The sequence below is a fragment of the Eriocheir sinensis genome, chromosome 26, assembly GCF_024679095.1.
Source record: "Eriocheir sinensis breed Jianghai 21 chromosome 26, ASM2467909v1, whole genome shotgun sequence".
In the NCBI taxonomy this organism is placed as follows: Eukaryota; Metazoa; Arthropoda; class Malacostraca; order Decapoda; family Varunidae; genus Eriocheir; species Eriocheir sinensis.
The window spans coordinates 1,627,149-1,642,844 of record NC_066534.1 but is presented as its reverse complement, the minus strand read 5'-3'; the positions used below and the strand labels follow the sequence as shown (position 1 = coordinate 1,642,844).

The window sequence follows — 15,696 nt, the reverse complement described above, 5'->3', positions numbered from 1 at the left end:
GAACACAGAGACAGACAGGAACACAGAGACAGAGACAGACAGAAACACAGAGACAAAGACAGACAGGAACACAGAGACAGAGACAGACAGGAACACAGAGACAGAGACAGACAGGAACACAGAGACAGAGACAGACAGGAACACAGAGACAGAGACAGACAGGAACACAGAGACAGAGACAGGAACACAGAGACAGACAGGAACACAGAGACAGACAGGAACACAGAGACAGAGACAGGAACACAGAAACAGAGACAGACAGGAACTCAGAGACAGACAGGAACACAGAGACAGACAGGAACACAGAGACAGACAGGAACACAGAGACACAGACAGGAACACAGAGACACAGACAGGAACACAGAGACAGACAGGAACACAGAGACAGAGACAGACAGGAACACAGAGACAGACAGGAACACAGAGACAGAGACAGACAGGAACACAGAGACAGAGACAGGAACACAGAGACAGACAGGAACACAGAGACAGGAACACAGAGACAGAGACAGGAACACAGAGACAGAGACAGACAGGAACACAGAGACAGACAGGAACACAGAGACAGACAGGAACACAGAGACAGAGACAGGAACACAGAGACAGAGACAGGAACACAGAGACAGAGACAGAGACAGACAGGAACACAGAGACAGAGACAGACAGGAACACAGAGACAGACAGGAACACAGAGACAGAGACAGGAATACAGAGACAGAGACAGACAGGAACACAGAGACAGAGACAGGAACACAGAGACAGACAGGAACACAGAGACAGAGACAGGAACACAGAGACAGAGACAGGAACACAGAGACAGACAGGAACACAGAGACAGACAGGAACACAGAGACAGACAGGAACACAGAGACAGAGACAGGAACACAGAGACAGAGACAGGAACATAGAGACAGACAGGAACACAGAGACAGAGACAGGAACACAGAGACTGAGACAGACAGGAACACAGAGACAGAGACAGACAGGAACACAGAGACAGACAGGAACATAGAGACAGACAGGAACACAGAGACAGACAGGAACACAGAGACAGAGACAGGAACACAGAGACAGAGACAGGAACACAGAGACAGACAGGAACACAGAGACACAGACAGAAACACAGAGACAGACAGGAACACAGAGACAGACAGGAACACAGAGACAGACAGGAACAGAGAGACAGACAGGAACACAGAGACAGACAGGAACACAGAGACACAGACAGGAACACAGAGACAGAGACAGGAACATAGAGACACAGACAGGAACACAGAGACACAGACAGGAACACAGAGACAGACAGGAACACAGAGACAGACAGAATCACATAGACAGAGAGTAACAGAGAGACACAGACAGACAGACCCCAGACCACCACACTAACCCCCCCCACCCTCCCACCCTCTCCCCCAGGTGGTGGTTCGGTCCGGCCTGGAGGTGCCGGAGAGGTACTGGGGGACATACCGGCCTGGGGTCTACTTCGGCACACGGACCCGGCACCCAACCTCCCTTCTGACCGGCCTCATGTGGTTCGTCCCGGGACACTTCCAGGGCAACATGCTGGCACTCAGGTGGGTATGCGGGCACTGGGGTGGAGAGGGGGGGGGGTAGTGGTAGTAGTAGTGGTTCAGTGGTAGGGATAGGGTAGGTTAGAGTAGGTTGGTTAGGATAGGGTAGGGTAGGTTAGGGTCTTCTGTACCGTGAAGCTAAAGAAACACTCATTAGAACCTGATTGACCCTCTCTTTGACCTTTAGAAATAACTGATGTGATATTGCAGAGTGTCTTGTGATATCAACCTAAGTCCCTTGATTTACTGACAGGCATTGGTGCGACCAGGCTGATGGGCTAAGCAGCTATGGTTGGCGCGTCCACGATGGTCGCGATGTGGGGATTCAGAGCCTGGAGGACAAACACGTCACCCTGGAGACCACCTTCGTCAAACGCCACGGAGGGCTGCACGGCGGGGAGTGGTCGGCAAGGGTCACTGTGCTGCCTAGGGTAAGGAGAAGGGCCGAGGATGCAAGCTGGGATGCCTCCAAGGATTCCTTCATTCATGCATCCTACTTGCCTTTCCTTCCTGTCTATTATCTTCTTCTTCTTCTTCTTCTTCTTCTCCTTTTTCTTCTTCTTCTCCTTCATTCATCCTCCTTCCCTTTCCTTCAGCATCTTCATTCTTTCATCCCTATACTGTCCAAACCCCTCATGCAAGAGTTAACCAGCATCTTCATTCTTTCATCCCTATACTGTCCAAACCCCTCATGCAAGAGTTAACCAGCATCTCCACTCTTTCATCCCTATACTGTCCAAACCCCTCATGCAAGAGTTAACCAGCATCTTCACTCTTTCATCCCTATACTGTCCAAACCCCTCATGCAAGAGTTAACCAGCATCTTCATTCTTTCATCCCTATACTGTCCAAACCCCTCATGCAAGAGTTAACCAGCATCTTCATTCCCTCATCCCTATACTGTCCAAACCCCTTATGCAAGAGTTAACCAGCATCTTCACTCTTTCATCCCTATACTGTCCAAACCCCTTATGCAAGAGTTAACCAGCATCTTCACTCTTTCATCCCTATACTGTCCAAACCCCTTATGCAAGAGTTAACCAGCATCTTCACTCTTTCATCCCTATACTGTCCAAACCCCTCATGCAAGAGTTAACCAGCATCTTCACTCTTTCATCCCTATACTGTCCAAACCCCTTATGCAAGAGTTAACCAGCATCTTCACTCTTTCATCCCTATACTGTCCAAACCCCTCATGCAAGAGTTAACCAGCATCTTCATTCTTTCATCCCTATACTGTCCAAACCCCTCATGCAAGAGTTAACCAGCATCTTCATTCCCTCATCCCTATACTGTCCAAATCCCTCATGCAAAAGTTAACCAGCATTTTCATTCTTTCATCCCTATACTGTTCAAATCCCACATGCAAGAGTTAACCAGCATCTTCAGTCCCTCATCCCTCTACTGTCCAAATCCCTCATGCAAGAGTTAACCAGCATCTTCACTCTTTCATCCCTCTACTGTCCAAATCCCTCATGCAAGAGTTAACCAGCATCTTCACTCTCTCATCCCTATACTGTCCAAATCCCTCATGCAAGAGTTAACCAGCATCTTCATTCTTTCATCCCTATACTGTCCAAACCCCTCATGCAAGAGTTAATCAGCATCTTCATTCTTTCATCCCTATACTGTCCAAATCCCTCATGCAAGAGTTAACCAGCATCTTCATTCTTTCATCCCTCTACTGTCCAAATCCCTCATGCAAGAGTTAACCAGCATCTTCATTCCCTCATCCCTATACTGTCCAAATCCCTCATGCAAGAGTTAACCAGCATCTTCATTCTTTCATCCCTCTACTGTCCAAATCCCTCATGCAAGAGTTAACCAGCATCTCCACTCTTTCATCCCTATACTGTCCAAATCCCTTATGCAAGAGTTGACCAGCATCTTTATTCTTTCATCGTTATACTGTCCAAATCCCTCATGCAAGAGTTAACCAGCATCTTCTCCTTTCCCTTCCCTTCCCTTCCCTTCCCATCTCTTCTCCTTTCTTTCCCTTCCCTTCTCTTCCCTCCTCTTCCCTTCCCTTCCTTTCTCTTCCCTTCCTTTCTCTTCTCTTCCTTTCCCTTCTCTTCCCTTCCCTTCATTTCCCTTCCCTTAACTTCCCTTCCTTTCCCTTCCCTTCCCTTCTCTTCCTTTCCTTTCCTTTCTATAACCTTCCCTTCCCATCTCTTCTCCTTTCTTTCCCTTCTCTTCCCTCCCCTTCCCTTCCTTTCCCTTCCCTTCCTTTCTCTTCCCTTCCCTTCCTTTCCCTTCCCTTCCCTTCTCTTCCCTTCCCTTCTCTTCCCTTCTTTTCTCTTCCTCCTCCTCCTCTTCCTTACTCTCCATTTCAATCCTTCTTTCTTTCCTTTTTTCCTTCCTCTCCTGCTCTTCCTCACTTCCATCCTCCCCCTCCTCCTCCTCCTCCTCCTCCTCTCCCGTCTCCCCAGAACAAGAAGCAGGCCACCCGCCAACCTCCATTCTCTACTACGTGGCACTAGACCCAGACGACAAGGAAGGATGGCTTCAGGGCCTCACCAGCAGTGCCTTGAACCCCTAGGCACCCGTCAGAGGCTGGGCGGCATCCGTGGGGGCCGGCTGACACTCCACAGCACCACACGGTCACCCACCAGCACCAGCTCCTGACGAAACACCTCGGTCTGAGCCAGCTTCGGGAGACCGTCATGAGGGGTCTTCGGGTGTACCAGGCCCCGGGGCAGACCGAGAAGCACATTGGTCTGGCCGGGGAGCTGTTCGACCATCAAGATCAAGACCACAGACCCAACTTTGTGGCACTGCAGGTGAGGGACTTTTTATTATTATTATTATTATTATTATTATTATTATTATTATTATTATTATTATTATTATTATTATTATTGGAGTTGCATTCTCAGACGCTTCAAAAATTGACCTCACTGTGTTGTATAGAAAGTCTCATTAGTAAGGAACCATATATGAATTTGTTAAGTTAGGTTAGGTTTAGGGTATCTTCAAACACATGATAGCCAGCACCTTATGGTATAAATCAACAAAGAATGACCTCACTTTGTTGTATAGAAAGTCTCATTAGTAAGGAAGCATATATGAATTTGTTAGGTTAAGTTAGGTTAGGTTTAGGGTATCTTCAAACACATGATAGCTAGCCAGCACCTTATGGTATAAATCAACAAAGAATGACCTCACTTTGTTGTATAGAAAGTCTCATTAGTAAGGAAGCATATATGAATTTTCTGAGTTTGGGGTTTTGTTAGGTTAGGTTAGGTTAGGTTAAGTTAAGTTTACCATAAGAATGACCTCACTGTGTTGTATAGAAAGTCTCATTAATAAGGAAGCATATATGAATTTTCTGAGTCAAGACTGTTTGGGGTTTTGTTAGGTTAGGTTAGGTTAAGTTAAGTTTACCATAAGAATGACCTCACTGTGTTGTATAGAAAGTCTCATTAGTAAGGAAGCATATATGAATTGTCTGAGTCAAGACCTATAGTGACTGTTTGGGGTTTTGTTAGGTTAGGTTAAGTTTAGGGTATCTTCAAACACATGATAGCCAGCCAGGACCTTATGGTATAAATCAACACAGAATGACCTCACTGTGTTGTATAGAAAGTCTCATTAGTAAGGAACCATATATGAGCTTGGACCTACCTGTGATGAATGTGTTATGTTCAGCCTGTAATGCCTGTAGTGTGCTCTGTGTAGCCTGTAATGTGTTCTGTGCGTCCTGTAATGCCTGTAATGTGTTCTGTGCGTCCTGTAATGCCTGTAATGTGTTCTGTGCGTCCTGTAATGCCCTGCTGTCTCCCCCAGGTGTCAGGTCGCGTGCCGTTTTCTGTGGACATCGTATACGAGAGTGACAGCGCCGTGGCAGAGCGTCAGGACCGGCTGGTGGGCGACACGCTCACCGCCGAGCTGGCCGAACACAAGGAGCGCTTCCACGACGAATTCGAGTCCAAGTTCTCACTGCGGGCCAAAGGGTTCTCGGCGGAGGAGGTGGCCTTTGCGGAAGCGGCCCTGAGCAACATGCTGGGCGGGATCGGGTACTTCTACGGGGCGTCGCGAGTCCGTGGGCCGCACAACACCGAGCCTGTACCCTACTGGCGCGCTCCTCTCTACACTGCCGTACCCTCGCGCAGTTTCTTCCCGCGTGGCTTCCTGTGGGACGAAGGCTTCCACAACCTCCTCATCGCGAAGTGGGACAGGGAGATATCTCAGGACATCCTCGGACACTGGCTCGACCTCATGAACTGGGATGGATGGATACCCCGGGAGCAGATCCTTGGGGCCGAGGCGCGCGCTCGTGTCCCGGAGGAGTTCGTGGTTCAGGACAGCCGCAACGCTAACCCTCCGACCCTCCTGCTGACCCTGCACTCCATGATGGGTGACCTCCGCACCCAGGAGCTCTCCGACGAGGACTACCAGTACCTGACGCGTTTGTGGCCACGGCTGCGGGCATGGTACGCCTGGTTCAACACGACGCAGATCGGTGACCTGCCCGGCGCGTACCGCTGGCGGGGACGCGACCCCAATGCCGTGAGGGAGCTGAACCCCAAAACGCTGACCTCGGGGCTGGATGACTACCCCAGGGCCTCGCACCCGACTAGGGACGAACGCCACTTGGACCTCAGATGCTGGATGGCACTCGCTGCGGGGCTGATGGCTGACCTCGCTGCCCTGGTGGAGAAGGACCCGACCCGATTCAGGGAGTCCTACAGGTATGATTTTGGCCTCTCTTGGTGTGTAGGGACTTAAGGTTGTATCATAAGACATTTTGCGCGCCCAAGAACACATATTTGACAAGGCTTTTGTAGGAGTTGTGAGCATTTCCAGGGGTAGCTTTATGACCCTGGTGGTAGTTTGACCCTTCTTCTGTGCCGTGAACCTAAAGAAACACACATTTGACAAGGCTTTCATAGGAGTTGTGGGCATTTCCAGTAGTTTTATGACCCTGGTGGTAGTTTGACCCTTCCTCTGTGCCGTGAACCTAAAGAAACACACATTTGACAAGGCTTTCGTAGGAGTTCGGGGCATTTCCTGGGGTAGTTTTATGACCCTGGTGTTGGTTTGACCTTTCCTCTGTACCATGAACGTAAGAAACACACATTTGACAAGGCTTTCATAGGAGTTGTCGGCATTTCCAGGGGTAGCTTTATGACCCTGGTGTTAGTTTGACCCTTCTTCTGTACCATGAACCTAAGAAACACACATTTGACAAGGCTTTCGTAGGAGTTGTGGGCATTTCCAGGAGTAGTTTTATGACCCTGGTGGTAGTGTGACCCTTCCTCTGTACCATGAACCTAAGAAACACATATTTGACAAGGCTTTTGTAGGAGTTGTGAGCATTTCCAGGGGTAGTTTTATGACCCTGGTGGTAGTTTGACCCTTCCTCTGTACCATGAACCTAAGAAACATACATTTGACAAGGCTTTCGTAGGAGTTGTGAGCATTTCCAGGGGTAGCTTTATGACCCTGGTGGTAGTCTGACCCTTCCTCTGTACCATGAACCTAAGAAACACACATTTGACAAGGCTTTCGTAGGAGTTGTGAGCATTTCCAGGAGGAGTTGTATGACCCTGGTGGTAGTTTGACCCTTCTTCTGTACCGTGAACCTAAGAAACACACATTTGACAAGGCTTTCGTGGGAGTTGTGAGCATTTCCAGGAGGAGTTGTATGACCCTGGTGGTAGTTTAACCCTTCTTCTGTACCATGAACCTAAGAAACACACATTTGACAAGGCTTTCGTGGGAGTTGTGAGCATTTCCAGGAGGAGTTGTATGACCCTGGTGGTAGTTTAACCCTTCTTCTGTACCATGAACCTAAGAAACACACATTTGACAAGGCTTTCAGAGGAGTTGTGAGCATTTCCAGGAGGAGTTGTATGACCCTGGTGGTAGTTTGACCCTTCCTCTGTACCATGAACCTAAGAAACACACATTTGACAAGGCTTTCGTAGGAGTTGTGAGCATTTCCAGGAGGAGTTGTATGACCCTGGTGGTAGTGTGACCCTTCCTCTGTACCGTGAACCTAAGAAACACTCATTAGAACCCGACTGACCTGCTCTTTGACCTTTAGAAATTGTTAATGTGAGAAGTCTTATAATATCAACCTCCTCTCTCTTTCCATAACTGGCTTTCTGAACCTCTCATCTAAGTGTCCATCTCCCGCCTCTTAGATTCTGTTATAGAGGAACCCAATTAAAGTTTCCAAGGTCATACAGGCAAGATTTGACCCTCTGTTATTGCTGTATAGAGGTGACTTAATCCTCATTCACGCCTTCCATAACTGTCTGTCCTGAACCTCTCATCTAAGTGTCAATCTCCCGCCTCTAAGATTCTGTTATAGAGGAACCGAATTAAGTTTCCAAGGTCATACAGGCAAGATTTGACCCTCTGTTATTGCTGTATAGAGGTAACTTAACAATCCTCATTCACGCCTTCCATAACCTTCTGTCCTGAACCTCTCATCTAAGTGTCAGTCTCCCGCCTCTTAGAATCTGTTATAGAGGAACCGAATTAAGTTTCCAAGGTCATACAGGCAAGATCTGACCCCCTTAACTGTCTGTCCTGAACCTCTCATCTAAGTGTCAGTCTCCTGCCCCTTAGATTCTGTTATAGAGGAACCCAATTTAAGTTTCCAAGGTCATACAGGCAAGATCTGACCCTCTGTTATTGCTGTATAGAGGTAACTTAACAATCCTCATTCACGCCTTCCATAACCAGCTGTACTGAACCTCTCATCTTAGTGTCAGTCTCCCGCCTCTTAGATTCTGTTATAGAGGAACCCAATTAAGTTTCCAAGGTCATACAGGCAAGATCTGACCCTCTGTTATTGCTGTATAGAGGTGACTTAATTGCTGTCATCAGATCCTTCAAATAACTGTCTGTCTTCAATCTCTGCAAACCTCATCAATTTCTTCTCTGGCTGTCTGTGTGTGTGTGTGTGTGTGTGTGTGTGTGTGTGTGTGTGTGTGTGTGTGTGTGTGTGTGTGTGTGTGTGTGTGTGTGTGTTTGTGTGTGTGTGTGTGTGTGTGTGTGTGTGTGTGTGTGTATTTTATTTTACTTCTTTTTCCATTTTTTCCTAGATTTTTTTTTTTTTTTTTTTTTTTTATAATCTTCCTTTTTTAATTCTTTTTCTTTTTCTTTCTTTTCCTCCTTTTTTTCTTTATTTTTTTATTTCTTTACTTTTAATTTTCTTCCTTTCCTTCCTTCCCCAATGCCCTGTTCACCTAATAATAATAATAATGATAATAATAACAATAATAATAATAGAAAGACACAAACAATATGAAACAAAATCAATCAAACATAACAAAAAACAACATGACATAACAAAAACATCAACAACAAAAACAACAATAACAATCCTACCCCATGCCGCAGGTTCCTCTCCGACAGCAGTGGACTTGACGCGCTCCACTGGTCCTACGCGGCGAACGGATACATGGACTACGGGCTTCACACGGACCAGGTCGAGCTTCGCCGCCCCAGTCCAAACGCAGAACCCCAGCGCGTGACCCTGGCCGCACCCCAACCCAGGCACGTCGACGCATTCGGCTATGTGAGCTTCTTCCCGCTGTTCCTTCAGGTTATGGACCCAAACGCCCCCAAGCTAGGCCAGGTGCTTCAGGATCTACGCCGGACCGACCTGCTGTGGACCCCGTATGGCCTGCGCTCGCTTGCTCCGAACGCGCCGCTCTATAACCGGAAGAACACGCCGCATGATCCTCCTTACTGGCGTGGCGCTATCTGGATGAACATGAATTTTCTGGCGGTTCGAGCGTTGCATCATTACGCAGCCCAGGACGGCCCACACCGAGCCTTGGCCGCCCAGCTGTACTCCGAGCTCCGGACGAACCTCATTAACAGCCTCAGAAAGCAATACAACACGAGCGGATATCTGTGGGAGCAGTACAGCGATCGCACAGGGAAGGGTCAGGGCTGTCGGCCGTTCACAGGGTGGACGGCTCTGATTGTCCTCGTCATGGGGGAGGTGTATTGAGGGTGGCGATGGTGTGACCTGACATGACCTGACCTGACCCTTCACCAGCTGGTCTGCCCTTGTGGTCATGCAAAGGAGAGATGGAGTGATTATGACCGGTTGACATTATAAGTGTTTGTTGAAATTAAAAAGACTCAAAACTAAGAGAGAATTAAGAGAAAATGGAGTGGAAATTAAAAGAAAATGGAGTGGAAATTAAAAGAATATGGTGTCAGGGTTAACCGTGTAGCAGCGACGGGCCAAATTTGTGGCTTTACCGTGTAGCAGCGACGGGCCAAATTTGTGGCTCTACCGTGTATGTGACAGACCAAATTTGTGGCTCTGCCGTGTAGCAGCGACCAAATTTGTGGCTCTACCGTGTAGCATGACAGGCCAAATTTGTGGCTCTACCGTGTAACAGCTGACAGACAAATTTGTGCCATGTTATAAACCCCCAAAAATAGATGATACATAATCTGATCACAAATGCTTTGATATGTATTATGAAATGGTTTGTGTGAGGGTGATTTTTTCTCGTTTTTCTCGCTTGGAGGAACCATTAAGAAACATGATCCCCGCTGCTACCGGGTTAAGAGGAGGAGGAGGAGGAGGAGGAGGAGAAGACGTTAACTATAGCAATGGGAAGGTGTAAGGTACTGAGAACCAGGAAGAGGAGGAGGAAGAAGAGGAAGAGGAGGAGGAAGAAGACTTGGGTAAAGGTGTGTGCTCTGAATGCTTGAAGAAGAACAAGCTGGGAGACACACTAGATGAACCATTAGTGCTGAGTGCTTGAACAAGACCAACAAACTGAGTGTGTTAGCATGTGTTTGGGTGCTGATTCAACCCATGGTACCTCAGCGGAGAGTGCTGGAAGGGTGTTTCTGAGGTGTTGCGTGTTCCCTGGGGTGTTGCCAAGCCTTGCCCCAACACATAACACCTTCCCAGGCTCTCCTAACACTGCCCTTCACTCCCCTGACTCAACACAAAGACAGGAACATTTTAAGGGTGTTTCTAAGGTGTTGTGTGTTCCCTGTGTTGCGTGGGGTGTTGCCAAGCCTTACCCCAACACATAACACCTTCCCAGGCTCTCCTAACACTGCCCTTCACTCCCCTGACCCAACACAAAGACAGGAACATTTTAAGGGTGTTTCTGAGGTGTTGTGTGTTCCCTGGGGTGTTGCCAAGCCTGACCCCAACACATAACACCTTCCCAGGCTCTCCTAACACTGCCCTTCACTCCCCTGACTCAACACAAAGACAGGAACATTTTAAGGGTGTTTCTGAGGTGTTGTGTGTTCCCTGGGGTGTTGCCAAGCCTGACCCCAACACATAACACCTTCCCAGGCTCTCCTAACACTGCCCTTCACTCCCCTGACCCTTGGAACACAAAGACAGGAACATTTTAAGGGTGTTTCTGAGGTGTTGTGTGTTCCCTGTGTTGCGTGGGGTGTTGCCAAGCCTCACCCCAACACATAACACTTTCCCAGGCTCTCCTAACACTGCCCTTCACTCCCCTGACCCAACACAAAGACAGGAACATTTTAAGGGTGTTTCTGTGGTGTTGTGTGTTCCCTGGGGTGTTGCCAAGCCTCACCCCAACACATAACACCTTCTTAGGCTCTCCTAACACTGCCCTTCACTCCCCTGACCCAACACAAAGACAGGAACATTTTAAGGGTGTTTCTGAGGTGTTGTGTGTTCCCTGGGGTGTTGCCAAGCCTTACCCCAACACATAACACCTTCCCAGGCTCTCCTAACACTGCCCTTCACTCCCCTGACTCAACACAAAGACAGGAACATTTTAAGGGTGTTTCTGAGGTGTTGTGTGTTCCCTGTGTTGCGTGGGGTGTTGCCAAGCCTTACCCCAACACATAACACCTTCCCAGGCTCTCCTAACACTGCCCTTCACTCCCCTGACCCAACACAAAGACAGGAACATTTTAAGGGTGTTTCTGAGGTGTTGTGTGTTCCCTAGGGTGTTGCCAAGCCTCACCCCAACACATAACACTTTCCCAGGCTCTCCTAACACTGCCCTTCACTCCCCTGACTCAACACAAAGACAGGAACATTTTAAGGGTGTTTCTGAGGTGTTGTGTGTTCCCTGTGTTGCGTGGGGTGTTGCCAAGGCTTACCGCAACACATAACACCTATGCTAGGCTACCAACACACTGCCATTCACTCCCATGACCCAACACAGAGACAGCAACATTTAGAGGGTGCTTCTGAGGTGTTGTGTGTTCCCTGTGTTGCGTGGGGTGTTGCCAAGGCTTACCGCAACACATAACACCTTGCTAGGCTACCAACACACTGCCCTTCATTCCCCTGACCCAACACAAAGACAGGAACATTTAGACAGTCTTGAGGGACCCTTGTTGGGAGTCGTCCTATGTCCACGGTTGTCCCTGGCTTGTGAAACGACAGGAGGACACTTCAGGATAGTACCATTGTTGACGCTCGTGGGAATGTGTTGATACTGGCTTGCAAAATTTGACACCCCTCCTTCTCACACACACACACACACACACACACACACACACACACACACACACACACACTCAGGAATAATATAGTATCTAGTAGTAATAGCATGTTCAGTAACCCAAGATATCTGCAGTTAATATAGAATAAGTTAAGTTCAGGACCCTATATTAGTAGTTGTAGTAGTAGTAGTAGTAGTAGTAGTAGTAGTAGTAGTCAATGCTGGTGAACTCTTGCACTGGAAATTTGGACAGTAAACATATGAAAGAGTGATGATGCTGGTGAACTTTTGCATAAGGGATTTGGACAGTATAGGGATGAAAGAGTGGAGATGCTGGTGAACTCTTGCATAAGGGATTTGGACAGTATAGGGATGAAAGAGTGGAGATGCTGGTTAACTCTTGCATAAGGGATTTGGACAGTATAGGGATGAAAGAGTGGAGATGCTGGTTAACTCTTGCATAAGGGATTTGGACAGTATAGGGATGAAAGAGTGAAGATGCTGGTTAACTCTTGCATAAGGGGTTTGGACAGTATAGGGATGAAAGAGTGAAGATGCTGGTGAACTTTTGCATAAGGGATTTGGACAGTATAGGGATGAAAGAGTGAAGATGCTGGTGAACTTTTGCATAAGGGATTTGGACAGTATAGGGATGAAAGAGTGGAGATGCTGGTGAACTTTTGCATAAGGGATTTGGACAGTATAGGGATGAAAGAGTGGAGATGCTGGTGAACTCTTGCATAAGGAATTTGGACAGTATAGGGAGGAAAGAGTGAAGATGCTGGTGAACTCTTGCACAAGGGATTTGGACAGTATAGGGATGAAAGAGTGAAGATGTTGGTTAACTCTTGCATAAGGGATTTGGACAGTATAGGGATGAAAGAGTGAAGATGCTGGTGAACTCTTGCATAAGGGATTTGGACAGTATAGGGATGAAAGAGTGAAGATGCTGGTGAACTCTTGCATAAGGGATTTGGACAGTATAGGGATGAAAGAGTGGAGATACTGGTGAACTCTTGCATGAGGGATTTGGACAGTATAGGGATGAAAGAGTGGAGATGCTGGTGAACTCTTGCATAAGGGATTTGGACAGTATAGGGATGAAAAAGTAGAGATGCTGGTGAACTCTTGCACTGGGAATTTGTAGTAGTAGTAGTAGTAGTAGTAGTAATTAGTAGTCCCATTCATTCCCTTCCTCCCATGCTATCGAAAACTTAAAACACGTAACCTCAACGCTCTATTTTGTGGTCTCTGGATTTTCGGCAATACAGCGTTCATTTGTTTGGGTTTACGAGGTTTTTGGCTTGTCAGCGAAATTACGGAACGAATTAAGTCTGTAAACAGAGGTATGACTGTGTGTATGTGTGTGTGTGTGTGTGTGTGTGGCGCAGGGGCCTGTACCCGCCTCCTGCCTTCCGGTGATACTGTACATAGTGGTTCCGCCTTCATCAGTGCTGCGACCTCTTCCGTCAAGCACTGCTCTTGCTTAGTACAACATTCAGGGTGTGTGTCTGTGCCAAGCTGGGCCCAGGCAGTGCTCAGGATGAAAGAGTGGAGATGCTGGTTAATTCTTGCACTGGGAATTTGGACAGTATGGAGATGAAAGAGTGGAGATGCTGGTTAACTCTTGCACAAGGGATTTGGACAGTATAGGGATGAAAGAGTGGAGATGCTGGTGAACTCTTGCACAAGGGATTTGGACAGTATAGGGATGAAAGAGTGGAGATGCTGGTGAACTCTTGCACAAGGGATTTGGACAGTATAGGGATGAAAGAGTGGATATGCTGGTGAACTCTTGCATAAGGAATTTGGACAGTATAGGGATGAAAGAGTGGAGATGCTGGTAAACTCTTGCATAAGGGATTTGGACAGTATAGGGATGAAAGAGTGGAGATTCTGGTAAACTCTTGCATAAGGGATTTGGACAGTATAGGGATGAAAGAGTGGAGAGGCTGGTAAACTCTTGCACTGGGAATTTGGACAGTATGTAGATGAAAGAGTGGAGATGCTGGTAAACTCTTGCATAAGGGATTTGGACAGTATAGGGATGAAAGAGTGGAGATGCTTGTGAACTCTTGCACAAGGGATTTGGACAGTATAGGGATGAAAGAGTGAAGATGCTGGTGAACTGTTGCATAAGGGGTTTGGACAGTATAGGGATGAAAGAGTGGAGATGCTGGTGAACTCTTGCACAAGGAATTTGGACAGTATAGGGATGAAAGAGTAGAGATGCTGGTGAACTCTTGCATAAGGAATTTGGACAGTATAGGGGTGAAAGAGTGGAGATGCTGGTGAACTCTTGCACAAGGAATTTGGACAGTATAGGGATGAAAGAGTGGAGATGCTGGTGAACTCTTGCACAAGAAATTTGGACAGTATAGGGATGAAAGAGTGGAGATGCTGGTGAACTCTCGCATAAAGGATTTGGACAGTATAGGGATGAAAGAGTGGAGATGCTGGTGAACTCTTGCACAAGGGATTTGGACAGTATAGGGATGAAAGAGTGAAGATGCTGGTGAACTCTTGCATAAGGGATTTGGACAGTATAGGGATGAAAGAGTGGAGATGCTGGTGAACTCTCGCATAAAGGATTTGGACAGTATAGGGATGAAAGAGTGAAGATGCTGGTGAACTCTCGCATAAAGGATTTGGACAGTATAGGGATGAAAGAGTGGAGATGCTGGTGAACTCTCGCATAAAGGATTTGGACAGTATAGGGATGAAAGAGTGGAGATGCTGGTGAACTCTCGCATAAAGGATTTGGACAGTATAGGGATGAAAGAGTGGAGATGCTGGTGAACTCTCGCATAAAGGATTTGGACAGTATAGGGATGAAAGAGTGGAGATGCTGGTGAACTCTTGCATAAGGAATTTGGACAATATAGGGATGAAAGAGTGGAGATGCTGGTGAACTCTTGCATAAGGAATTTGGACAGTATAGGGATGAAAGAGTGAAGATGCTGGTGAACTCTTGCACAAGGGATTTGGACAGTATAGGGATGAAAGAGTGGAGATGCTGGTGAACTCTTGCACAAGGGATTTGGACAGTATAGGGATGAAAGAGTGAAGATGCTGGTGAACTCTTGCATAAGGGATTTGGACAGTATAGGCATAGCTTGGCAGACACACCCTGAACCTATAATTATGAAATGCTATAATGGGTTTTCTTCAAGGGATTGACTATGAAGTAAGGGGACTCAATATTATACAAGTTTTCTTCAAGGGGAAACATTATTATACAAGTTCTCTTCAAGGGGACTCAATTATACAAGTTTTCTTCAAGGGGGAACAATATTATACAAGTTTTCTCCAAGGGTACTCAATATTATACAAGTTCAACATTATACAACAAGTTCCCTGCACCTGTTTCTATCACAATTTGCTTGGTTATGTAATGGTAAGGAAGGTCTTTTCAAATAAACAAATACGAGAAATTTAAAAAAGTCCCTCATTTTGAACCTGGCATGGTAGTAGGGGAGAGCGATGAAGATTCAGACACCTTTTAGAAGAATATTTAAAAAAAGAAAAGTTTGAGAGGTAGTGTAATTCTGTTGATCTCAAAACTACAAGAAATATCTCAAAAATTTGGTATATGGCTTCCTTCTCTTCTCACTAGTATAATATCTGAATACAAATCAACCAAATTGACGTTTTTATAACCGTTGCAACACCTATAATGTTTAAATTGATAT

General features: G+C 46.8%; 1 long non-coding RNA gene and 1 pseudogene across 4 annotated transcripts; both read left to right on the top strand.

Moving 5' to 3' along the window:
* Positions 1–9,838, top strand: part of LOC127003689 (mannosyl-oligosaccharide glucosidase-like) — a 29,873-nt pseudogene extending 20,035 nt beyond the window's left edge.
* Positions 9,839–10,416: 578 nt separating this feature from the next.
* On the top strand, positions 10,417–12,077 carry LOC127003688 (uncharacterized). Of its 4 annotated transcripts, none has more exons than XR_007757327.1 (4): positions 10,417–10,541; positions 10,681–10,810; positions 11,214–11,482; positions 11,613–12,077. It is a non-coding gene; the product is annotated as an uncharacterized LOC127003688 (long non-coding RNA). The 4 variants fall into 4 exon arrangements; XR_007757326.1 differs by lacking the exons at positions 10,417–10,541; positions 10,681–10,810 and adding exons at positions 10,547–10,680; positions 10,945–11,083; XR_007757324.1 differs by lacking the exon at positions 10,417–10,541 and adding an exon at positions 10,945–11,083 and having other exon boundaries at positions 10,689–10,810.
* Positions 12,078–15,696: the final 3,619 nt, after the last annotated feature.